At 40.4% G+C, this 25,949-nt stretch overlaps 1 protein-coding gene across 7 annotated transcripts in view; it reads left to right on the top strand.

Moving 5' to 3' along the window:
* Positions 1 to 25,949, top strand: part of LOC149770845 (uncharacterized) — a 139,098-nt gene that overhangs the window by 19,682 nt on the left and 93,467 nt on the right. For 2 of the 7 annotated variants that reach the window (XM_089949041.1, XM_089949040.1), the window contains exons 1-2: positions 21,934 to 21,999; positions 22,314 to 22,394. The exons of 4 other annotated variants lie outside the window; for them this stretch is intronic. The gene's annotated coding sequence lies outside the window, so the exon portion shown is untranslated. Of the gene's footprint in view, positions 1 to 21,896; positions 22,000 to 22,313; positions 22,395 to 25,949 lie in introns of those variants that run through there. One more of the 7 variants, XM_089949039.1, reaches the window with a different exon arrangement.

Raw genomic sequence — 25,949 nt, 5'->3', positions numbered from 1 at the left:
TCTAGGGACGTATTATCCTCATCGACAACTTTGACTTTCAGGTACAAGTAACTGCTATTCAGATCGATGTAATCTTCGGGCTGTCCTTTGATTTCAAACTCAGTGGGAGCTGAGGCTGTCAAAGAGAAGACGGGGTGAAATTCCACCCACTGGGATTCTTGCATGGTCATCATGGTGGGGGGCATGGCAAACAGATCCAGTTCCGACTTGGAACAAGCGCAAGATTCTCGGTGCATCATTTTGTTCTTTCTCAATAATCGAAAACGTCTAAGTCTCGAACGGTTCTTCTTTTCTTTGTCTTTCTAGCTTTAGACGTGTGAAGTCTGGTGAAAGGATGTTTTCTTCGTCGTCTCTTTCTGCCTTGTCCTTGTTGAATGCCTGACTCGGTAGAGTGCAGGGCATTTATAGGTGTTTCTCGTCGGCTCAAAAGGTCTTTACCCGTTTGCATTAAGACATTTTTGCCTGCCCTCATGAAAGCTTCTTTGGGATTTTGTTTGTCGATGATGACATTTTGCAGAAATTCTTTGCCTTGCGTCAGTGCGGCATCTTTCAAGGCGTGCAATCGGCGTGTCACCATCGGTTTCAAGACTGGGGCCACCGAACGAAAGGCCGATTTTAGCATATCTCCTAAACCGTGTCTTCGCTGTCGACCAACCCCTCGGTACACTGGATACATGACTTACGAATCGTGAGAGAACCGTTTTCTAAAATGGAGATTCACCGTGACTTTCCCTTTGGTGAATGGAATATTTTGTCCTAGATCTCCTTTTATAGCAATGTTCACCGTGTCCAAATACGACTTACTGACAGGCTAATAGTGAGGATGTACAAATTCGAGGTGGACGTGATAGGTGTTTCCACCTTCCTGGTTACTGGTCGTGGCACTATCCACTTTGAAAGGAATGACAGTAACGGTACGGAGGAGTGTCCCACCACATTGTACTCCACCACATCGGAATACACAAAGATCAAATTCAGTCCTTGGTTCAGTTCTACAGGGAATCGAAAAAACTTGTAAAATTCCGTATTGCTGTTGATCTTCGGTTTAAACTTTGGAGCCATTTTTTAGTCTCCACCTAAAATATCAAACAAATCAGGATTAAAACTGATGGACAATTTTTGGGTATCCTAAAATTTCATCAGTAAGCGACGAGCCACTTTATGGTACTCCAGGGTGACACTTTCTTTGATTCTGTTCAGGGCTTTGCCAAAGGCTAACTCGAACCTGGATGTAATGGTATCCACCAAATGTTGGCCACTAAAATAAAACCCTGACGGAATTTTCAAGGTGTAGATATTGAAGGGTGGATTGTTGGATGGTCTTGTGTCCCCTGAAAACCCAATTTCATTCATGGCTTGTTGCAATTGTTCGTTCAGGATTTCAACCTCAAAAGTGTTTTGCTTTTCAGTGATGTTTTGGATTTGTGTAGGGTGAATCATTTCCACTAAAGCCACTTCCCAATAGGCTTCGTCATCTAATTGGATGGCCTGAGGTAATTTGGCCGTGTAACAGCACAACGTGTTGTTGGGAAACACCTCCATGGAACTGTCACTGGGTAAGGTTAAGTAAAATTGGTTTTGGTGACTCATAATTCCAGAGTTCTGTGGCTGTCCGAGGGGTTACTGGACGTCAGAGGCGTGTCTCCGCTCAAAATGGGATTGTTGTTGTTGTTGTTGGAGTGGTGACTGGCACTGACACTGGACACTAGGTTCCCGTTGGTTCCGTTGGAAGAGAATTTCAGGGAGGGATTGGGAAGCAGGTAACCGATGCAACTGCTTAATAAAATGGTCCACAATTGTTTGTCTCCTTGTTGCAAACTCAAATTGGCGATGGCTGCCCGATGACACAATACACCACGAAGATTTGGCAGAAAAAGACGATTTGCGTTTTAGGCACACGTTCTCCACACCACACCCACAAGGGTTGTTTTTGTAAATCTTGCAGAGAAGAACTTGGTGAAGGAGTGGTCGCCGTAGCTGCGTCTGTGTGAAAGGGCATGATGGTCACTTTTTTTTATAGTCGATGACTTGCGAAGCGTTGATCTAAGAATCAAAACTGGGTGGATATCCTTTCCAACGTACTTTGACTTCTTTGACACGTCGTTTGCCCACTTTACGGGTTCTGCGTTCGAGAATGCTTACGATGTCGTACACGTCGTCTTCTTTTTTGGTGACACGTTGTAACTCGGGCAAATAAAACGTTCCTTTGAACACTTCTCCGTTCATGTCTTCCAATTTATAGACGGCAGAATGACGGCCATGCACTAGTCCAGTTACACGAAACAATTCGGTAGTCCAGTTAGGTAAGTAACCTTTGTCGAAAGTGCGTTTGGTTTTGCCAATGCGTACCCAATCTCCTACGGCCAACACTTCACTTTTCTTGGGGACAGCCCTCGTCGGGGACGTACCAAACAGGCGCTCATACACCAGCACTTCGTTCTCGGGAGTCACCTCTTGCGGCGCACGTCCGATACTTCGATGGTAAGATTGGTTGTACGCTTGCACCAGGTTGGGTAAGATGTCGATGTACTTCAGAGGGTGGTGATGCGTAACATATTTCCACATGCGTTCTTTCAAAGTGCGTTGAAAACGTTCCACGATGCTGGCTTTGGTTTCAGGATTCACGGTGGTAAAAAAATGAATGTCACGTTTCTTTAATTCTTTTTGGAAAGCTTGGTTCAGAAATTCGGTACCTTTGTCCGTTTGCCATCGAAGAGGGTGACGACCGCTTTGTTTCAACACCCGTTGCAGGGCTCGCACTAACTCGCTGCTCGATTTGGAAGTCAAGGGTACGACCCAGGCAAATTTGGAAAAGACGTCGATGACACAAAACAAATATTTGTAGCCGCGATTGTAGCTGGCCAAATGAGAGACATCGGCTAAATCGGCTTGCCATTGATGATCGATGCCTTCCACTCGGGTGCGACTTCTGGAAAACTTGCGTCGGATGGGTTTGTGTAAAGTGTAGGTAGCTTGTTCTTGTAACCATCGTTGCACTTGAGGTAAACGGAGACTTTTCAGTCGTGTTTTGGCAGCACGATACAATTTTTGAACTCCTGGGTAACCTGCTGTAGTAAATGCTGGCTAGCACTTTTTCCATTTTTTTTTTGTTTGTTAATAAGACACCCACTCTTGGAGGATGCTACTCTTTTTCTCTTGGGGCACTTTCTTGGATTGCAATGCTTTGCGTGTGCGACCGGCAATAGGTGTCGAGGAGGAGGATGTCTGAACAGGGGATATCGGTTCTTGTTTCACTTCTGTCTTCACTTCTGTCTTCACCTTCTTTTTCTCTTGTGATGAAGAAAGGGTGGTCATCATCTTCTTAATCCATCCAATTCTGGAGGTAGATGGTGTTGTTAACTTGCGAACTTTTTCTGGTGGAGTTTGAAACCCTTCTTCTTCTTCTCCTTTTTCTGTCTTGGTCACTGGTAGTGGTGGCAGTGGTACTGGTGATGGTGCTGGACTTTTCATCAAGTTCTTAAAACCTTTCAGAGTGGGAAGAGTTGTTTCGTCTGAGGCTTTCTGGTGAAAGAGTTGCAGTCGTTGCAAGAGTTGACCGTACTTTTGCGATTTTTCTGTTTCGGACACATCTTGGCGATCCATCAAGCACTGCAATTCGTGTTGTAACTGGGACATTTCGCTCAAATTGGGATTGGGAGGTAAATGCGGGGTGCATTGTTCTTGCCAATGATGGTATTTTATCCATCGTTTGTAAGGCACTAAAGCTAGTTTTCGTCCTTCCATGGGATGTCAGGGGTCGATTCTGAGGTCTTGGGACTTCAGAGGGCCTTTTTATCTTGCTCACACCAGTCCTCCCAACATGGTTCCCAAGACTCCTTTCAGCAATGGGCCTAGCAAGAGGGGTAAAATTCCTCCACGTTGGACCAACATCTTCTTTTGACGAATGGGAATTTTCATTTGAACCATTTGGCGAAGAATGTGACGATGTTTGCCTAAACATTGTTTCTGGTGTTTGGACAAAGGGATCGTGCCTTTCAGCACGTTCAAGCAACATTCGCACACGGTATCGATGACCTCTTTGCAAGCTGATTTAATGAGTTTTTTTGTAGGGGTGGAGAAGCTTTGGACAGGACAGATAACATGTACCAATGTTTGACTAAACGAGGAGGCAGTCCTTTCCTTTTCTTTTCTTGGGTTTTAGAAGAGGGATGTTTTCTGGAGGGTGACATCTTTGAGTCTTCAGCACCAAAAACACTGATACCCCTACTTAGTCACAGGCCTTTTTTATACTGGAACGCGTCGCCACTGATTGTCTTTACGTCGTATCAACTTGAGGACAGGCATGACACGTCGTGGAGGGGTACGCAACGGACTAAATCGAGCCAGTTCTTGCTTGGACAAATCCAGTAAACTTTGTAACATGCCCGATCTTTCTTGGACTTTGATTTTGGGAGAAGGTACTTTGTGAGCAGCAGCCACTGCCACTAAATTGGAGGGTCCTGCCACTGGGGAAGTTCTTTTTGGGGTCATCAACGGAGAAGTTCTTGGTGTGATCAACGTCTCCAAGTACTTTTCAGTTAATGGTGTCAACAACGAAGAAGTGAATGAACCTAAGGCTACCGGAGACGCGGTCACCGCCGTTGCAGGTCGTGGTTTGCGAGTGTAAGGTTGCGTCCTGGCCGATGTGCCTCTCTTGCGACTAGTTTCTTGTGGACTTTTCTTTTTCTGGGGACTTTTTCTCTGTTTCTTTTTCTGGGGGCTTCTTTTCTTTTTCCGGGGTGGTGACTGGTAAGAGGAGGGCCCCGCCACTGGAGAAGTTCTTGAAGACAAGGGGTCTCCTTGGGGACTTGGTCTTTACACCGTGGCTCTTCTTCTTCTTCTTGGAGCTTCGTTTGACTTTTTTCTTGGAGAGAAGTTTGGGAGCATTAGGATCCCATCTTAAGAGAGAGCGAATGATGACACCTCCTAGAGTACCGCTCCTTCCAGGCTTCAAAATGATTTGTTTTTTGGTTTGAGTGTCGATGCGGGGATCGGCCAGTTGGGTCAAAGCAACTTTGTTTCGATCAAAAAAGCGTTTGGTTTGATGAGGAATCTGAATGATCCCTTGTAGTAATTGACGTGCTGTCACCGTGAACCATCGTAAGACTTCTTTGAGACTAACTTCTAAGACACGAGCTCGTATTTGTGGATTTTTTTCTCGACTGATGCCATACAAGGCACGAATCAATTTGACGGCAATATGCGACTGAAGGGACATCATGTTCAAACTGTGTGAGACAGACGAAAAGTGTCTGAGGTTTTTATAGATTTTTTTGTTGAGTAAAGTTAAGTCGAGGACGGAGACGTGTACAGTACAGGCCCTCCGTCTTGGCACTAGTGGTGAAACAATTGGGTACGAAATCTCAAATCCTCGGGGGTCGTAGGTTTCAAATCGACGAGTAAATAGGCGTGTGGAGTTTGAGTGGCATCGTCGTACGCCTGAGTCAGCCAAGGCGTTCCTAACTGTTTGGCTAAGACTTGCACTTGCGATTTATCTCGAGGGCTTTTAAACAAGACCACGTAATGCGCATTGAGACTGATGGTGCGATGGGCTTTACTTTGTTGAAACAAATTTTGGGTGATGTAAACGACACTGGCATGACAGTGATGCCCTTTGCGCGTAAACCACAGTTTAATTTCTTCTTCGTCTTCTCCTAACATGTCGTCGAAAATGACCAAATGGGTTTGACGGGAGTCAGAGACGATGCTGTCGTCTTCTTTAGGAATGCCTTCTACAAACACGATGGAATCGCCTTGACTTTCTTGCAAAAGGCTGTACGCCGATTGCCACTCTTTGTAACACCACACGATCCGCTGAGGTGGTCGATCGATCAAATGATGTTTATGTTCAATCAAACGTTTGACGAATTCGGTTTTGCCTGAACCGCTAGGTCCAGCAATGAGCATGTTAAAGGGATGGCGAAGATACAAAGCCTCCCAACTGGCACGATCTAAGTGTTCGTCGATGACTGACAGTGGAGGAAGAGGGAGCAGAGACAGCAGAAGGAGCCATAGTGTTAGGAATGTCACTTGTGACACGAAAACAAACAAGACAAGAGTTTATATACTTTTTTCAGGACACGTTTATTGAATGTTTTAAACATGAACACGAAAGACAAAAATACATAAAAGCCAAAGGCCTATTTACAAAGATAAAAGGCACATGAAAACCATCAACGTGGAATAAAAACAAGTGTCTGTACAACATGTTTTGTATAATGTTCTGACCAGTTCTATAGAGGGTAAGGTCACATAAGTGTCCTCCCGAAAGGGTCTTTCAGGCATGTCCACGACAGTCCTATCCTGGGTGACGGGTTCTTCTTCTTCTGGCACCGTCACTAACACAGGTTGAAAAGTAACTTTTTTCCTTGAACAACTCTCGTGCATACTGGACCACTTCTTGGGTCCAAGCCTCAAAACCCCCTTTTCTCCAGGCACGGACGTCTGTCCAATAGGGGTGTAAGTCACAAGCTACAAACACATCGTCATACACGTCTTGGGTAGCTAAAAGTTGACGAATCTTTTTTCCTGTTGAGGTCGAAAAGTATCCAGATGAAAACGCAAGGCTTTGAGCAAAAGGAGCCTTTCGTGATCATTTAAGGACATTTGGGTGGTAAGTACTGTTCGTAAAGAGTCCACAAGGAATCGGCTGGTAAACGAAATCCCAGAAAACAAGTCACTAAGACACACACTATGCGTCGTCCCAATTGAATGGATACAGTTCTTGCAATAATTGATGGTAATGATCCACGGTTTGAATATGGTCATTGAGTTCCTTCCACGGAATCTGTTCAATCACATGTGATAAAAGTCGTGGCATGGATTCCTGTTTTTGTACTTTCTTTGTTTCGGAAGCAATACACGTACTTTCTAGCCAGAGATCTTCGTTCTCCAGTGGGGAAGCTAAATCTTGCATACTGTAACCTAAACTTCAGAGTTCGATTAGAAGTTTCCTCTACCTTTAAGTAGATTCCACGTAAAATATGTTGGTAATCCTTTAACTCGTCTTCTTCAATGCGATGCACTAAGTGAATCTCGAAGTAACCAAAATGATGAACATTTCGTTCATTCACTAACTCGAAGTGTTGAACAAGGTCTGACCACTGAAACAATTTCTGACGAATCAGTTATTTTATACCATTCAGGTACCAGTGGTTAAACATCTGGTAACGTAACGGATGCAACTGTTCTTTACGTTTGACTTGTATTTTGACCAGCTCTCGGTAAATGCGTTCTCTCAACTCCACAGGCAAACTACGAATGTTCTCTTGTAATGTATCCATGAATAGGTCATACTAAATTCTCTTTCTGACGCAATAAATGTACCGTTTGCACAGACATGGTTTTAATTCATTGTCGAATCTAAATCGTTTAATCACTAATCTACAAATTAAAATTCGTTCAGAAGTTTCCTCTTTCACTACGTTGACATTGCGTAAAAGATGTTGGTAATTCGTTAACTCTTCCTCTGGAATTGGATCCAGTAAGTTTACAATGTAGTAGATAGAATTATCAATACCAAACCAATTCTTTTTAAAACCAGGGGTCGTTGATCAATGTCTGTCCAATTGAACACTTTCAACTCAATCAGTCCTTGTATAGCATTCAGGTACCAGTGGTTCAAACACCGGTGACGTAACGGATGCAACTGTTCTTTACGTTTCACTTGTATTTTGACCAGCTCTCGGTAAATGCGTTCTCTCAACTCCACAGGCAAAGCACGAATGTTCTCTTGTAAAGCATCCATGAATAGGTCAGTCCGTACAATTCACAATCTTCTCCTAGAGCAAAAGTAATCCACATAGTGAGTAATTTCTGACCACTGCCACTCAGGGTAACGTCCAAGAATCTCACTGAACTCTTTTGATGTAAATGGTTTGGACTAATATAATAAAATGAATGCACCCTTGACCCAGAGAAATCTAACACATTGATTGACTTTTTTCACTTTCCTCTTGTGAATTTCTCGGCACAAAAGTTCTACAGTCACCCATTGAGATTTCACTCTGGCAAGCCCCTTGCCAAACTTCCATGTAAATCTTCTCTTGCAGTTCTTTAGGTAATGATTCAATATCGTTTTTGAAATGAAGTTTAAATACTGGTCTCGGTGATGTCCAACATTTGACTCCTAACCAGTCTGGTCTCTTCTTCTTGAATAACATGGTACGTTACTTCAATGTCTCGGTCCCACTAAGGGTAAGTAATGACAATTCGGTGACCAACGAGCATGTTCTAGGTAGGCCGAATCTTGTGGTTCCCAGTGGTGAAGTGACAAACCGCAACTGAAGCACTTGACTTTATCCCCTTCGCCCAAGTAGAAAAATCCGGCTCCGGCTAATTCTTCCGGGGTCGGTCCTCCCAGGTACTTAGGCCATTTTCCTTTGAACGATTGAAGACGATTTTCAAAGTCGCAGTATTCAGACAAACGCACAGGAAACGAATATTCGTCTTTCACAGGTTCGTTTCGATGAGGGTTGGGTGACATGGACGGGAGTTTGCTCAGGGATGGATGACATTCGTAGGGGGGTAGACGTGAAGGTGGACATCCACCTTTAAAACGAAACCCAGTAAAGTGTCCAAGAGGACGAGCGGCATCGCTTTCGCACCCCTCAGGTTTGACACGCACAGCATCACTTTCCATGATAGGGGTAGTGACACTAAAGTTCCCATGATGCTTTACGGCATCGCTAAGGTCACAACGTACAGCATCGTTCCCATCGCAAGGCTCACAATCGCATTCCACTTCAGAAGCCCCAAACTTGAATTGTGCCTTTCTGAACTTGTTTTGCGTTTCTCTGAAAGTATTCATCTTGTTCGCTTGGTCTTGGTAGTCACAATGAACTATCGATCTTGCCTATGGTTCCTTTTTATATACAGACCAATACCGACGTGTCCATACGGTAAGGTAAAATTATTGGGAAGTCGCACTCGCTTCTGGTAAACGATTTGATAAACTTTTTCCAAGGGTCGACTGACGATGTGGTGAGTGGGTAAACGTACAATCTTGTTGGGTTGATAGGTGGTCACTTTAAAGTGTTCATCTTCTCTAGACTGCAAGGCTTCTTTCAATACCCCAAAGTTGACCACTCGACTGGTACGATAATTCAGAGTCAGTCCTTTCACTTTACACGTCGTGTGCACTTCTCCTTGTTTGTCCCGGTATTCGTAGCCGTAATTTTTAGGACCGCCACTGACGAAACTTAGAATCTTGTCGCGGGGTGCTCGTCTGTCCAGGCTCCTAAACGGTCTCCTTCGATGTCAGGGTTCTGTTGACTCGGGTGATGGATATAAATGCAACTGTCCGTGTCAAAGTACAGGACACGTTCCCCTAACAGTTCTAAAGCTTCGTACAGTTTTAAGCGAGCATGAGCTGTCACGTAAGCCGCAATGATGACATTTCCAAAGGGGTCGTCTTCTATAAAGTCCAGATCTTCTTCGTAATTGACCAAAATCAAATCCTCGCGAACGACGTCCACGTGTTTCATGAATTTGGTTTTATCGTGAATCATCTGGAAGTAACTGGAAGGTTCTGTCAAATACTCCGTCTTGGGTAAACACGGACGTTGTGCCATTTTACCCCACAAGCAATTTAACATCACTTTGGCAAACGATCGCCTGCCTTCGTTTTTCTCGATGTGATCTAAAGTGATACCTTCTTGTGCCCAGTATTTCTCTTTGAATGTCTTTTGGTCTTCGGGAGTGTGACACCAGGAAGGATAGCCACTGGCTTCTTGCTTCAGTTTCAAAAAGGCATCCACGTAGTCTGCGAAAATGCCTTTCTGCGTGGGGTCACCCTTGTGGTATTCTTGTGTCTTGGGAAAGTGGCAAATTTCGTACACTTCTAACAGTTGGTATCCCATGTCCAGAGCTTTGAACATTTCTACGCTGACCCACGTCCCCGACAAGGCGCGTTCTTCCTGAGTGTGCTGACAAGGCTGGTCTTGGCTACACGTTTCGGCACAAGTACGACACAAAGGAAACATCAGTTTGCCTTGGCAATGGTGAGGTAACACGGGATGGTACAAGTCGGTGGGAGGCAAAACTTTGCACTTGATCAAACCTTCGTATTGTCGAATGTTTTTCAGATCGATGTGTTCCGTTAACAATCGTGGGTGTCCTGCAGGAAAGCGACAATATTTGCATACGTAGGGATACAGCGAACACACGTCCAAGTATTTGATTTCTTCTCCTTTCTCTTCGTCGGCTTGGTACAGCAAACAGGTGGCATTGGTCCTTCCCCCGTACATACTATCCCCTGGGTTCAGGGGGTCCATGAACTGGTAACTTTCCACGAGGCGTTTCAATTCGGGATCAATTTTCAAACGGTGATCGTATTCGTGTTCCTACATTTCCACCAATTGGTATCCTTCCTGTTTTGACTTTAGGCGTCGCTGACAAGTGGCCTGGAACAAGTCTTCCATGGTTCGTTGTAAAAACTGATTTTTAGTGTCGCGGTCATGGTAACAGACGGGACATCCGTGAAATAAGCAACCGTTAAACTCGTACACGATCTTGGGGTTTTCTAAGTCCCAGCCATCGACCGAATACGTTCCGATGGTCTTTTCGCCCCCTCCGTTGCGGGCATGCTGAACCCATTTGTCTTCCTTGTCGCACAAGTAATGTAACCAGCTTAGGGCTTTGACCGAGTATTGACGTTTGACATAGTTGGTTGTTTGAGGACTGATGACAGCCACGGTGTTTTCAGGCATGAATCGTAGTCGGTAGACTAAGGAACACGCTTTGGCAATGGTGCAAGCTTCTTTCAAAGGATCGACCCCTCCGTGTTCCATGAACAGTTCTCGAAATTTTCCACAGCATCGTCGTAAAATGTCCACGTCGGAACGACAATACTTTAACATTTCCTCCTGAAAGTCGAAAGGGTCGGAGGCATGGACCTGGTACCAAGCGTAGAAAGCTTCTCTTTGTTCGGTACGCATGTTGTCAGGGTCGTAATAGTGAGCCTCAGGTAAATGGGGTAGAACGGCGTGTTGATTGGCTTCCGTATTGAAAAAGTGAGGAAAATACCCTTTAGCCATTTCTGTCATTCCAAATGTTTTAGGCATTTGGCTCAAAGGCATGGCCAAGTAACTCGTCGAATCTTTAAACTGTACTTGTCCCACTTGCATGAAAATGATTTTGGCTCCGTTCAAAGTGACTTTAGGACGCTCGGTGCCTTGTTCCGTATAGTATCTCAAAAGAAACTGTCCATCGTATCCGGAGAAATTGTGAGCCATCACCGTGGCATGACGATGACAATCTCTGTAACGTTCGATGTCCTCTTGGCTCCACGTCTTGTCGATGGGGTCTAAGACCCATCGGGCGAAATCGGCTAGCGTGTTCGGTCCCCGAAAGATATTTTCACGCCCTCCGGGAATCTTACTGCAGTGAGGACAATGACTGAAGATAGGTTCTTGAATGCACTTCTCGCACGCTCGATGAGCCCCGCAGAAATTAGGAATGTGAATACCGGTCTCTTGCATGCATTCGAAATCGAAAAAGATGAAATTGCCTTTATTCTTGTGTCCATCCTCTTTCTCTGGTTGGGATTGGTATTTTTGCACGTAGCATTGGTGTTCCAAGTCCACGATGTGGTGACAAATGTGACATTTTTTCTTTCCTGAACATACGTGTGCCTTGGCACTATTGGTACGTATGCCTTGTCCACACGTAGGGCACAATCTTAGCAGTTGACAAGCACATTTCTTCTGTGAACCTTGCGTCTTCAAATGTTGTTGGTAACAGGCAGGGCTGACAAACGTGCGCTGACAAGTTGAACAATGCACTGGTTCTTGCCCTTCGCTCAGACAGGGTGGAGAAGCCAAACATCCTGAGCATTTCGATCCACAATGCTTGTGTTGCTCTCGATTGTTATAACCATAGTCACATTTCTCACAATAATATCTGTATCCCAGGAATCCAGCGATACTGGTAATGGTATCGAAATGTTCATCGTGATAATAGACATGAATGTATTTTCCGTCCTTAAAGTCTTGGCCTCGAAACAACAGAGGTCCGCGCACTTCTTGAGGGTACACTTTCAAGGTGTAGCGTGGAGCTAGGGCATCTTACAATTTTTGCATCTCAGGAATGCCACAGGGTTTGTCTGGGCATCTTGCAATTTTTGCATCTCAGGAATGCCACAGGGTTTGTCTTTGGGCAAGTCGGCTTGTTGCAACAGGAGTTCTGTTTCGTTTCGTTGTTTGGCTCGGTCCCATTTTCGAATGTTCTCCCAGGCTCTTTTCCATTCTACCGTGTCGTTTTTGTCGACATAGGTTCGTCCCACCACGATAGCCCTGGCTAAACACATCTGGTCTTGAGGGTTGTTAATTCGGACGAGACTTGTTTTAGTGCTGCGAAGCTCGTCCACCAATAACATCCATTTGCGTCCAGTCCCTTGTGGGGAAGAGACGTGGGTCATGTCCAGTGTGGCTTTTCCATCGGTGATGTCAAACTGGTCATTGGATTGTTGCACGTGCTGAATTTTGTCCATGACTTTGGAAGCGGTCAATTCTGCAGGGCTACTAAACTCAATCCAAACAGGGGATTTCAAACCGTCGTGTTGTATGGAAAGTCTCAAGCGATCGTCTTCTTTGGGTTGACATTGTCGCTTGAGTGTGGTGAGCAAAGAATCCCACATCTCGGTGATGAACCCTTCTGCTTTCTCTAACGGTACTTCGGACTTGAAATCTTTAAACTTCACCGTGTATTTGTAAGCCGTGGTTCTAAATTTTCTAGAGGGTCGCTTTTCCGTCTCTTGAATGGAATAGTACTTTTCAGGGTTGACTAAGGGTGGTGAACTTTGTTTAGAGGGTTTGGATTCTGGTTCACTCATGTCCTCTTCAAAATCACTGGCATGAATTTGTGCCAAGACTTCAGCCCTGGTACGAGGCGATAAATCACGTTTCTGCCTCTTACTTTCTTCTTCTTTCTTCTTGAATGAATTGGATCGTTTCATCTTGATAGCAAAACGTCAAATGACTAAAGTTTAAACATCATGGACTAATTTATAGTCATGGCAGACCAGCGTATATAAAAGGGTATGTGTCTTGTCCTTTCACTATTAATTTCACTCTCAAACCGATCACAACGATGGAAGAGACTAGACAGATCGAACGTTTCATCAGAGCTTTGCGAGGGGTCGTTAGAAAATTCTCTTCAGACCAGCCGACAGACTACTCTCCTTCCTTGCCAGATAAAAGTGAAGATACTTGTTATATCTGTCAGAAGAAAGGGCATTGGTCTTCAGAGTGTCCAGACAGTCAAAAAAGAAAAAAAGGGGTTAGAAAAGACAAAAGTCAAGATACCTGTTATTATTGTCAAGAAAAAGGACATTGGTCTCCAGATTGCCCAAAAAAGAAACAAGAGGAGTCAAAAGAAGAAAGGGATTCTTCAGAGGAAGAAGAGGAAGAAGAAAAGGAGGAAGAAAGCAGACAGGTGAAGACAAAGAAACAGGAGAAGAAAAGAAAGGAAGAAAGTGAGGAGGAAGAGGAGGAAAAGACTGTGACGGTGAAGAAATTCAAAAAACAGAGAGACTAAACAATGAGACAGAAGAAGTCTATGAACTTTTTAAAGTGCTCTGTTTTGAATTGTGAATTGGATTGTAAATATTTATAAAAGAATAAATTAGGTATAAAAAGGTAAGTGTCTTTGGGTTTTGATTTTAAAATAAGAACGTACACTCACACACTCATACACAAGTACTATAGGGGTAAAATGGGTTGGGTTTTTTTTGAGTTTGAATGGATGTTGGCAATTGAAAGTCTATCTCTTTTCGAGAGACGTGGGTGACCCTGAAAAGGGCCTTTTTGGTGTAGGGGTGAGTTTAAGCAATTAACTTTAACTGTCTTAAGCCTTTGCCATGGTCAAGGCCTACTTCTGGACTGCGTACTGTTGATGATGATGATGATTTGGTTGAAATCACTAAGGGTGGCACGGTAGGCTTAGTCACAGGGTTGGAGTGTTTAGCTCGGAAAGGTCGTATTCTCTTCGGTCGTAATAAAGAAGTCTGATACATTTGTTCCAGACTTCTTAACGCCGCTAAAATGTCTAACAGTACCGTGACCGTTTGATTTTCACACCCTTGTTTCTTTGCTGCTGCTTCTTCTTGTTGTTTTTTCTTACCTCTTCTTCTTGCTGTTGTTGCTGTAGGAGAAAAGCTTGTTCCGCTTCCTTTTGCTGTTGTATAAATTTCTCCAATTCTTCTTTCTGTCTCTGTCTAAAATTCTCCACGTGCGGTAATGAAGGAGACGAAGGCTCCGGAACAAATTCTTGCGAGGTAAGAAAATCCACAAAATCCCAATTCACCTCTTCTGAAAGTAAGTCCGGGTTCCCTTGGGCGGTCTCCACTGCTGGTGCGCCCCAATTTATCGTTTTCTGAGTTTCCGTCATGTTGAAAAACTGTCACATGGATTGACTACACACAGGCGCTAGCGAATCTATATAGACCACTTGACGTCACAGACTGCTCTCTTCCGATTGGACGTGGGCTGACTGAATTTTGTGTTTGGATTGGTCAATGAACTCAATCCGTTTCAATCCTTCCTCTACCAATAAATAACCGCAGTTCACTGCATTGATTCACCTGTTCTCGGCGCCTCAACATGTGGACCGACGTTCAATCTTCAACCATTGTATCTTCGATGATGTTCAGGACGGACATACCGATGTATGTCCGATCCAAGTGGACAGTTGTCCACAGGACAGACACCAGTCTGTGGATGCGAAGAGTATATGTGGAGCGTCAAGGATGCCTCAAAAGAGTCCTGATTTACGGTCCTGCAGTCAGGCGCAGCCTAAGGACAAGAAGAAGACCAATGCGGTGTCCTTTATGTTAATATATCTTAATATTAACATAAAAGCCAAAGGCCCTTTTCAGGGCCACTCATAGGTCTCGAAAAGATCTTGACTTTCAATTGCCTAGCCCATTTTTTTTTATTTTTTTAAAAAAAAGTCCCATGTTAAATTCCCCTTGTCCCTAAAGTAGTTTTTTCTCCCATGTTAAATTCCTCTTGTCCCTAGACAAGCCCAAACTCTATGCCCCTGTTCAATTCCCCTTGTCCCTAGAGTGGCACGACAATATCGCCCATGTTAAATTTACATAGTCCCTAGACAGGCCCAAACTCTATTCCCCATGTTAAATTCCCATTGTCCCTAGACAAGCCCAAACTCTATTCCCCATGTTTCATTCCCCTTGTCCCTAGAGTGGCCCAGCAATTTTCCCATGTTAAATTTACATAGTCCCCAGAGTGGCCCAGGGGTGTTTTTAATGGTAATTCCCATTGTCCCTAGGGTGGTCCCATTCACTACTAACGGCTCTGCATCCTTATATCTACTTGCAACGTCAAAGACAGTCAACGCGTATTTGAATGTTAATTGACCTTTTCCAATTTTAATAGTATCATATGGTAATAATAAAATATCTGCTTGATGAACTTCAATAAGAGAGCTGACATCAAAATGTGCGTACTTAATTTGTTTAGTTGGTGGTAGTTAAATTTGCTATATTGCATGTCGTGCTAACCAATTTTCAGCAACAGAACTTGTAACTTTTGCTGCATCATTGAGTTTCCTAATAGCTGCTCTACCTTTCCAATATCCCCTTGGGTTATAATTTCAATAATCGGATGAGTAATTATTTACTTTTCATCGCAGATCTTACCAACCAATTAGCTAATGATTCTCTGAGAAATTATTTTTATATAATTTAATGTATGAATTTCGTCTGCAATATGTCGTTGTTCTAAATCCTTGCTTCTGTAAGCTACATCATGAACGTGACATGCTTTATCTATTGCTTATAGGATACTCCACAGGTTTAGGTTGATCTCGCACGTCAAGTCGGATATCAAGTCGGGTACCAGGACCACACTAATTATATCCTGAAAAGTGATTGTTTCCTGGGTATTTAGCCCATGGAGCTCCTGGCAATTGTCACAGTGAAGTAGCGATATCACCACCGATTTTATTATTAGAAATAAATACATATTTGTTCTTACCACATTTTACCTGTAAGTGCACGCTTTTTTATTTATTTTTTTATTATTGTTGTTAATCCACTTGTGGATGTGGATGCTCTGCATCGAACCCAATAAAAATCCATATTATTTATTATTATTATTTATTATATCTGATATACATGGATGTCAGTGGTTTCTCAGCGATACGAAAGCAAGAACCGGTCAAGCATCATCCAGCACTACCAAATTATAGCATAATGATAATAATTGGTCCATTCGTATCGAGTAAAGCACAGCTATTGCTTAATCTAATAATGAGATGGCTCATGTGGGATAAGTTGTATTTAGGCGCACCATCCGTTCATGATCAGCGATGTTATGAAGTTCTTAAAGATTTTAATGAAAGCGCAGGGTTGTTACATGAAAACGGCGATGATATTATTAATTTTATAACTGATATTGATGAAGCACCATCCGTAGACTATCTTAATGGATTTATTAATAATTTAGTAATATACAACGACGTAAGCTGGACAAACAATCGGTATTCATTTATTAATAGGCGATGGCCTAGCTGGAGATAATTTTGCAGTAATCCACTTGTAATTGACAAGCCTTCTTTGGATCAAAGTCGAAACAACCCCTGAGTGATTTTGCATTTTTATTGCAGCATACGATTGTACGTTTGTTTTATTTTTACGTGCATTTGCAATGAGACCAAGTTGGCATCGAGTTACTAGGGCACATCAAGGTGGTGCCAACACTCAATTTCTCTTTTACTCCTAACATTTTATATTTCAGTGTATACGATGGTCTGCTAACACCACATTTAAGCAAATATTTGTTAACAATTGAAACAAAAACGCAATCAATCATCTCGTCTGCTTGTAGTGTATCCTTATCTTGCAGTCATTAATTTCGTGTCTATTTAACACAAAGTTCACCAGTTACAAAAGGAACGCATGCCGATTTAAATATGGACTTTAAAGCTGTATTTTAGGTTGTCGAAACCGGAACCTGCAGGGAACCCTTATCTTCTTTGTGCGCACCCTGCATATGCCGGAACGGGACCGGTGTCCGAGACGGTAGTGTTGCAGTGCTACCGCATCTATCCCAAAATAATTTCATAGGTAATTATTCCAAATTAAACAACACCAAACACGTAAAATGTATTACGAATTTCGATTTATTGCTTCTTCAGACTGAATTGTTGTTGTTGTTGTTGTTGTGATAGGGTTTAACGCCATTTTTCAGCACAAGATAGGCTATATATGGCGGCCAGTATTGATGGTGGAGGAAGAACCCTAGAAAACACGGAAAGAACCTTCGGCCCACGAAAGCTACTGGACCAGACGGAATTCAAACTGTGTTCAATATTAAACTTTGTTTAATTAAGTACATTCGTATCATATGCGATCAATGTTATAAATAACGTGACATAAACAAGATCAAATCTTTATGATACCTTCTTGTTATAATCTTAAATGCATTATTGACATGTTACATAGAATATATAGTATGGATACATGCCAGTATTATTCGACATAAATAATTATATTGGTCAGTCTTTTTCATCTGATGTCGCCACATACTTTAATGATGGTTTGAATATTTGACAAGATATTTCCTTTCAGCCAATTTATATTGTTAATTTCCAGATGGAACTTATGTTAACGTAAATATGTTGGATTTAGCCCCTTTAAACAATATATCTAAAAGGTGTAAATTATAACGTATTTACTTTGTGTGTGTGCTTTTTGGAGTTTGTCATACCATCAATATTCAGTGTGCACCCCCTACCCTACATAACGATATATATTTATATATTTTATATATACATACATACATACATACATTCTGCGTATGCATACATTTAAATCGCGTTAACACACAAGTGCATTGTGCACTTAAAATGTATCATCAGCATACATATTGATTGGTAGAAACTGTGTTTTAACCTGCAATACATGGTCAGCTATAAACTGGCATTTGTGCATATTACCTACAGATGGCTTAACGAATATGCAAATGATTACAATTATTTGCACGTGATATATGTGTCAAACAACTACTGGCAAACATATGAGTTACATCGATAGTCATAATCATGTCTGCTTACACCACATAGACAGACGTATACATGAAAACTTACATTGAAATGCACTTCTACACATGTAAAAATGCACGTTCTACATTTTTCATGGCAATACCTAAAGAGTATAGACAGTGAGCGAACAAAATAGAGATGATCAGCTGTGTCAACAGCAATACAAGAGCATGATACAAGGCGATCAAAGGTCTAGTGCAGTCAATATAATGATTTGGCGTATTACTATAAATATGAATACAACAAGCCTTCAAACAAAAATAGTTGTCAATGGAGGAAGAGCGACATGTTTAAGGGAGGTTATAAGAAAATGAAGAATGCAGAAAACCCAAAGCTTGTACTTTTTGTGAACGAAAATCCCGTAATGTACACTCAATGTTAAGTTCATTGAATAGAGCTTGCTCTGCTAGCCGACAAGGTATGGGCGCGCGCAGAGGGAGGGGTCAGGAAGTCACGGCCGGGAGAGTTAGTTGCGTAGTTCCATGCAATTTTGAGAAATCTTTGGGATGCCATCGCATTCTTTTCAGTGAGAACATCATGGTTCAGACAGAGAGGAAAGTTATCACTTTCATCAAAGGACGTGTGGCGAATGTTGGATGTGGGAGACTTTGATTAGCGTTATTACTAAACCACATTGTTGGCTGTTTCTCCAAGAAACGGACATACTGTTCGTGCTATCAATGTGTAAAATAAAACTGAAAAGCTACACAAAAGAATCAACTTTCAAAGATCTGATTGGATGATAAAGAAGCTGTACTGAAGTCCAGTCGCAGAACACTTCTATTCCCGATGCCACACGTTCTGTAATGTAACATCTGAGTGCAATTGTTCATAACCCCAACATCGATCCGAAACCAGGAAAGATAAGAAATCTTACTAGATACTCCACATCAAAACATTAAAACCAAGCGGTTTAAGCCACCAGAACTAGAAAAAGACATATACATACAAACAGAATCATCTTTTTGCACTTAGAACATTTGTTTCAAATAATTCTCGAAATTTGCTTATTTGTCACCGAATGACCTGTAATAGCTACAATAACAATCAAACATTCCAGACAAAATTTGAGGTTACATAAACTTACACATAAGAGATGGTTATAACTCATTGATTTCAATGTCAATACAAATCATTTGTCAGGACCAGGATGAAGCTAGGGCAAACTTGTTGAAACATAAAAATAATTTCAATCTGCATTTTTCTGTAGATAAAAAGTCAGGTAAAATCAAATAACCTTAACCATTGTTTTTGTCTTGTCTCTGTTTCGTATTTGCCTTTGGAAAATACCCATTTAGACTCGAAAGCGCTCCGGTTAGTCTGAAAATATTTTCCCGTTTATTTGCAACAGCTACCGATTTAAAAATCGAAAAGACTTCTCCGGAGGCATTGTGGTTACAGCGTCCGCCTCGGATGCGGGAGATCGTGGGTTCGAACCCCGGCCGAGTCATATCAAAGACTTACAAAAATGGTACTATCAGCTGCCTCGCTTGGCGCTCACCCTTGAGAGGTTAGTGTTAGGACAGGTCGGCCTGGTGTCAAGATAATGTGACTGGGTGAGACATCATTCTACATGCCTGCGGCATGATGCCCTAGTGCTAGACATCACTATAAACTGCCACACTGCAGAGATCGTAGTGATATGACTGAAACATTGTTAAGCTACGTTAAAAAGCCAGATCACACACACATAAGAAACGAAAAGCACAAATGGGTTAAAAGATGCACTGAACGTAAGTCTCACTGGACAGTTGTTTGGTGAGTTTTTATTCGACAATGACCTATTACAGAAAAATGAATGTAATTTTATATTAAAGATAAAAATAAAAACTAATGATTTTTGTAAATAGCGTACTTGTTATATTATATTATGTAAAGTTGTTTTCTGTATCAACGCCTAACACAATGATAATAACAACAACTAACACCCACCCACCCAATAACGTGATTTCCGATCAAACTTGATAAACCACAGATTAAAATCGCCCATAAGAAGTTAACGCAATGCAATTGCACAGATCTTCCTGCACTCCTAAACTCTTCTTTTGCCGAGGAAGGCATAATGCAGTCTTTACAAACCAGTCTTAAGATATCACATTTCGCTTCGATAACATGTTTCAACGGCTTTCAAAACTCTCGGTCATATGACGAGAAAGGGATCTCACTTAGATGGACACGAGTTTGCGTAGAAAGCAAGAAGAACGAATGCTATAACAACGCCTGCCATATGCAAGTGTAATGTTATAAACAGTAATAGCCTGGTTTAAACAGCGGCAACCTAAAAGTGAACACTTTTTTAGTATGTTACCTAATCACTCGCGAAGTTAACATAAAGTACTTCCGTCGGACTTTACGTTTATTTTGTGAGATATTAGTTAACAATTTACACATCGATAAATACCAAGCCATGATCGGTTAATCCTACATTAAGGTAGTATAGGTTTTATCGCGGTACATTTGGTCATCTATCTAGAAAGCCCACTTTATAATTTTAGTAACGGTGGAATAACCATAAAAATAGCGTTCCTGATTACAAAGAACTGTATACGGTACTTGGAAATATCCCATAAAAGGTGCTGAAGGTCTGACGTCGTACTTGTGCAGATAATACATGTACCGTTAAGTCTTTCTATACTTTTGATTTGAATGGACACTTAACCATACTGTAATACATAAACCGTTAAGTCTTTCTATACTTTTGATTTGAATGGACACTTAACCATACTGATAATTTGTGGTTCTATGTACCCAATACAAAAGCAACAGGTACTATTTTCATCCACATTGCAAATATAGTCCTGATTAACACTTTCGATATTGGGCAACATCATCTGTTTTAATGTGTGTAGAGAATACATGTATAAAATGTAGAATATTATTTGGGTAAGTAATATTATTGTGTATCGTCTAGTCTTGGCAACTAGGCATTTTATGTTGTTTTAGATGTATTCTGTGAAAATGCTTATTATTTTTCTAATATTGCTTGAAGACGGCTTTCTCATCTGACCTTTCAAATGGAATTTGCTGGTCCAATCTTACACAAATGTTCCTTCAATACAGCGTGCATCTCCGCGTAAAAAGATCACTATTCCATTGCAGTACTAAACGTGCTAGAAAACCGGAGACAAATTGATGTAGATTAGTATTTGTCTCCATGACAAGACTGTCCAAAGTACATGTACAAATGACGAATGTTTTAGATTTGAAAAAGCCGCAAAAGTATTCATGTGATTAGCCAAAGATGTCTAAATGTATTTTGATAGAAGGTACAATTTAACAAAGTAAAGACGGGACAAAAGGCTCAGAAAGGAAGAAAACGTTATCTGGGTGAAACAAAAGGGTGTCGATCATATCTAATATGGAATAAAAGCTGTGATTATGTAATAAATCAATAAGGTAATATTCATTCGTGTGATACCAGTATTATCATGGGGTATAGACAATGGCGGTGCGATAGCTCGAAAAGCCCAAGGACAAGTTCGTTAGCGTCGCCTCTTCGTTGCTACAGCGATCAGTTCTGTCAGTTGCCAGCAAACCTATTCCTTCCTCCCATCTTAATATTAATGTAAGGTAGAAATGTCCACGTTACACTAAGGAGAAATACTGTTAAAGAATTCAGCTGAAGAAAAAAGAATCACGACTTTTTCTCATTCGCCTCAAGCCTGGGCGGGCAATTTTTCCCTCTCCCAACCCCTCGCTCGCGCCGTCGCTTGGTGGATGACTCATTGAACATTGGCAGACAAAACATGGACACGAGTCGTCTTGAGTATTACACCTATTATCACAATACATTTCGTCACCCTATCTAGAAATCACACGTTCTATATTTAGTAACAGTGGAATAACCTGGAAAGATAAGGTTAAAGAAAACAAAGAAGGTAATACTATATCTCAGAGCCAGTGACACGGGTCTTGCGTGGTCTTAGTTTATATGCAGTAAGTATTCTTAGGTCTTTATATATATTCTTTGAAACGTATCAAACTCATATATTAAAAGTTTGCGAAGAGCTATGCATGGGATACACTGACTATCTTCATATTTTGGGAATTTGCACTTAAATCATAATTTCAATATTAAACATCATTTACTTTAATGTGTATGAAAAATATTTATCAAATGTACATTCTGATTTTCAATAGATAACGTATCAGTTGGTTATACTTTTCCCTGTAACAAGAACATGAATCTATGCAGAATGTAAGCGATAGGTACTCGTACAAACAAAATATTTGTCATTGTGTTCATACAGGTATGTTGAAGTTGTACTGAACGACATCACAAACTTTATTCAGTGGTTTTAGTCATGAAGGGAGATCAGCTGTCGAAATAAGTGAGTATCGTATAGCGTGTATTTAAATTGTATAGATTATAGAGGCCAGAAAGGTAAACCTACGACGTCTCATAATAAAATTATTGAGTATGTTATTGTTGTATATTTTGCTTGTATATAAAAGTTTTACAGCTGAGTGAATACATACACCAAATCTATAGATTACTGTATTCAGAGACCTGTATGCAAAACAACTTTTAGCTTTACGTGTTCATTCAGGAAACACACATGCGCACATACACACATACACATGCATTCAATCAACAAATATATATTTCTCCAGACTCTAAGGCAGACGTTTGGGAGAGTAATTAGGGTGAGAGTGAGGCAGAAGTTTGGATAAAGCGATTAGGGTGAGGATGAGACATAAGTTTGGGATGGATTTAAAGTGAGGATGAGGCAGACGTTTGAGAAAGGGATTAAGGTGAGCATGGGTTCTCACTGTTAGGTTCTCGTTCAATTAATTTTAAATATGTTCTTATTTTAAATCGAAGTCTAGAAATACCATGCCTACAACTGTAACGCAGATTGTAACCCTTATATTTATTTTCATATTTTGTGATCACAACATATGTGGAGATACATATCAAATAGCTACGTAACACATCCCATCTATGTTTCATTATACTACAACCATTACTGCAATTATTATTATTATTATTATTATTATTATTATTATTATTATTTTATTATTATTAATATTATTATTATTATTAAATATGCATGCAAACCACTTTCAGCATTTAATGATTATGTTTGATGTGAGTCCTGTTATTCGTATCTCCTCTAAGTAAGCTACAATAATATATTCATGTTGGATGGAGCACATCTTCTCCAGGCAGGTGGAAAACTGCATAGTTATTTCCATAGTTATATATAACAAGTCATTTTTATCTACTCACTGTGGCAATAGTTTTCACATTAAGTGTAGCTGTCGTATTAAATAAGAAAAGCAATATGGCTTTTTACTGAATTTGCAGGATTAACAAAAGGAATTTTAAAAAATGTTACAGCAGGAAACTCAGTAAAACTACTAAATCAATTCATGATCGCATTAATGCAGTGATAAAATAATTTTGTATACATGACAATGGGGACGGACATCAGAGTTTTGTGTTTACAGGTAAAATTACAAGCATTTTGTCATGTAGATAAAAATCTTCCTAACATTTCAGGTATAAGACAACAGTAAAACCTTGTATTTCGTTATCTGTGCATTGTATTTTTTATATACCAAAATATGCCTGACATATAAAGTACTATATGAGTTCAATCACCTATAATTGCACAATCATCTTAGGCTTTTCTCATTTGATAATGTATAATAAAATATAAGTTTACAGAGACTTGAAATATAATAGCTGATTTTAAAAATCAAGAGATGACGCCAATTAAATTATTTAAAGAAACCTGAAAATATACAGCTGATGTATTGCAAGTGATGCTAATTATAAACGGTAGTAAGTAATCAGGAAATATGTCATCAGTATATAAAATTGCCTTCGTCACTCCATCCCTCACTTGGTCTTGAAATATATCTAAACTTTTTGAGCACAAATCGACATTCTGCCAACTGAGATGATTCAATTTGAAGAAGAGAACAAAAAAGAAAACAAAGAAATAGACAAACTAATATGCCTAATTTCATCCCTGCATTAGAACGTTTTCGGAATCAATAGGTTGAACAGTACTAAATACGACAGGCCTTGTTTATAACATGAGTAACACTGAAAGTGCATACTTGGATAAATTCATTCAGACTCAAATATTTGGCTTTCAGTTGAGAAACAATATTGTTATTTATAATATTAACATGCAGTGTGTTGTTTGATAAAATGATATATAATTTATGTAGAGATGACTTTCTGCTATTAATTCCCAAAACAGCGGAAACTTCCATGCAATTTGTCATTAGATTCAAGTAGAGCTCAAAACTTCATTTCATTTAAGTTTTCCACACGTTCTCTTGAATTAGACTAGAGCACACCAAATCTAGCCCACATGTATTTAACATCAAAACAATGTTCATTGTATGTGTAAAGGACACATTTATCCCCTTTTTCTTTGCCGCATGAACTCCGTGTCAATGGACTTGAAGTTACCTGTGCATCCGAAACATATACCATTCAGTCAATCACTGTAATAATCTATCTATATGATATTTTACAAATTCAATAAATGTCACCTAAAAAACGAAATCCGATTAAATTGTTTTCGCAATTTTATTTAAAAAATTATAATATAATATAAAATAATACTGTTGTCTTATGCCTGTTATGTTAGCAAGATTTGTATCTATCACTCCATCGATTTAGCTGAAATAAATTTTAAAAACTAAAATCTCGCTCAGATAAAAAAAAAACCAAGCCGATTTCACAATTTTATCTAATAAGTGTGCCTATCTAGTTTACCACCAGATTAAACATAACGGAGAAAAGTGATTGGAAATCACGTGAATTGTGATCATAACGATCATAATTTCATCAAAAACGCCTATTGTATTACCGTATGTACTCGCTGTTACGTCGCGTCTAACTGCACATGGCATAGACGCAGACCAGGCTTTACGTAACGCAGTGCCGGATCTGCATCTATGCATTTTGTAAGTTGCAATCAGTTGAACAAACAAGATATACTCTGATCTGCGAGGACATTATTTGGCGGCAGATCAGGGTACTCGCTATTTGGAGTTTGTTACGTGTTTAGGCTCGAATAAACAGTAACAAAAGAAAGAGTGAAAACAACAAGCCTTGAAAAATATAATTTATTTCCCTGAAAACATTCTGTAAAAATGAAAAATTATGAACTTACGGTTTTCAGAATCAAATCCAAAACAAATCCAAGAATAATCCGCGAATAAAATTCCTAAAGTCCTAATGATAAAATGTTCTAATGATTTCAAGTTCTAGTCCTGAAGAAGAATCCAAGATGGAAGACGATGATGTATGCTGTAATCAATAGTGTTGAAGTCTAACGTTTCTTGTAAAAACAAGAAATATCAATCCGGTTTTGGAAATCTCAATACATTTTTATAAAAGATATCCTTGTTCAACAATTTCATGTGAACACACGTATTTTCCGGGAGAATTTTTTAAAAATCCTTTTGAATCCAAGAAATTTGAAATAACTCCAAACAGCACAACATACAACTTCCATTGTAACAGCTCAAATAATAAGACTATCTCTCCAAAACAAAGGTTATATCGTATTCTTAAACGCAAAAGAGGGTCATGTGATCTTGTTTCAGACTCTCGTCGAAATTATTTACTTGTTAAAGATGATGTACACCCAGTGTGGCCCTGACGAAAAACCAATCATTTTGTTCTAAGAAAAATAATTGTTTACATCTTAAACACATAGTTCAATCATGACCTCGACAACAACCAATCATTTTAAAATAAAACTAAAACTTATTTACGTGGTGGTTACTGCTAATTTTGAATCAAGTTCAGGATTCAGGTCAATATATGGTGTTTATTAAAAGAAACAGTCACGGTCAAACTATTTTCTGGAAAAAGTGTCATCCCCGGTGAATAAATTTACATCACAATAGCA

Source organism: Sinohyriopsis cumingii, unplaced genomic scaffold, assembly GCF_028554795.1.
Source record: "Sinohyriopsis cumingii isolate HCF-2022 unplaced genomic scaffold, ASM2855479v2 utg002260l, whole genome shotgun sequence".
NCBI classification, from domain to species: Eukaryota; Metazoa; Mollusca; class Bivalvia; order Unionida; family Unionidae; genus Sinohyriopsis; species Sinohyriopsis cumingii.
Note: the sequence above shows the minus strand (reverse complement) of the source record. Positions and strands in the feature narration are given on the sequence as shown.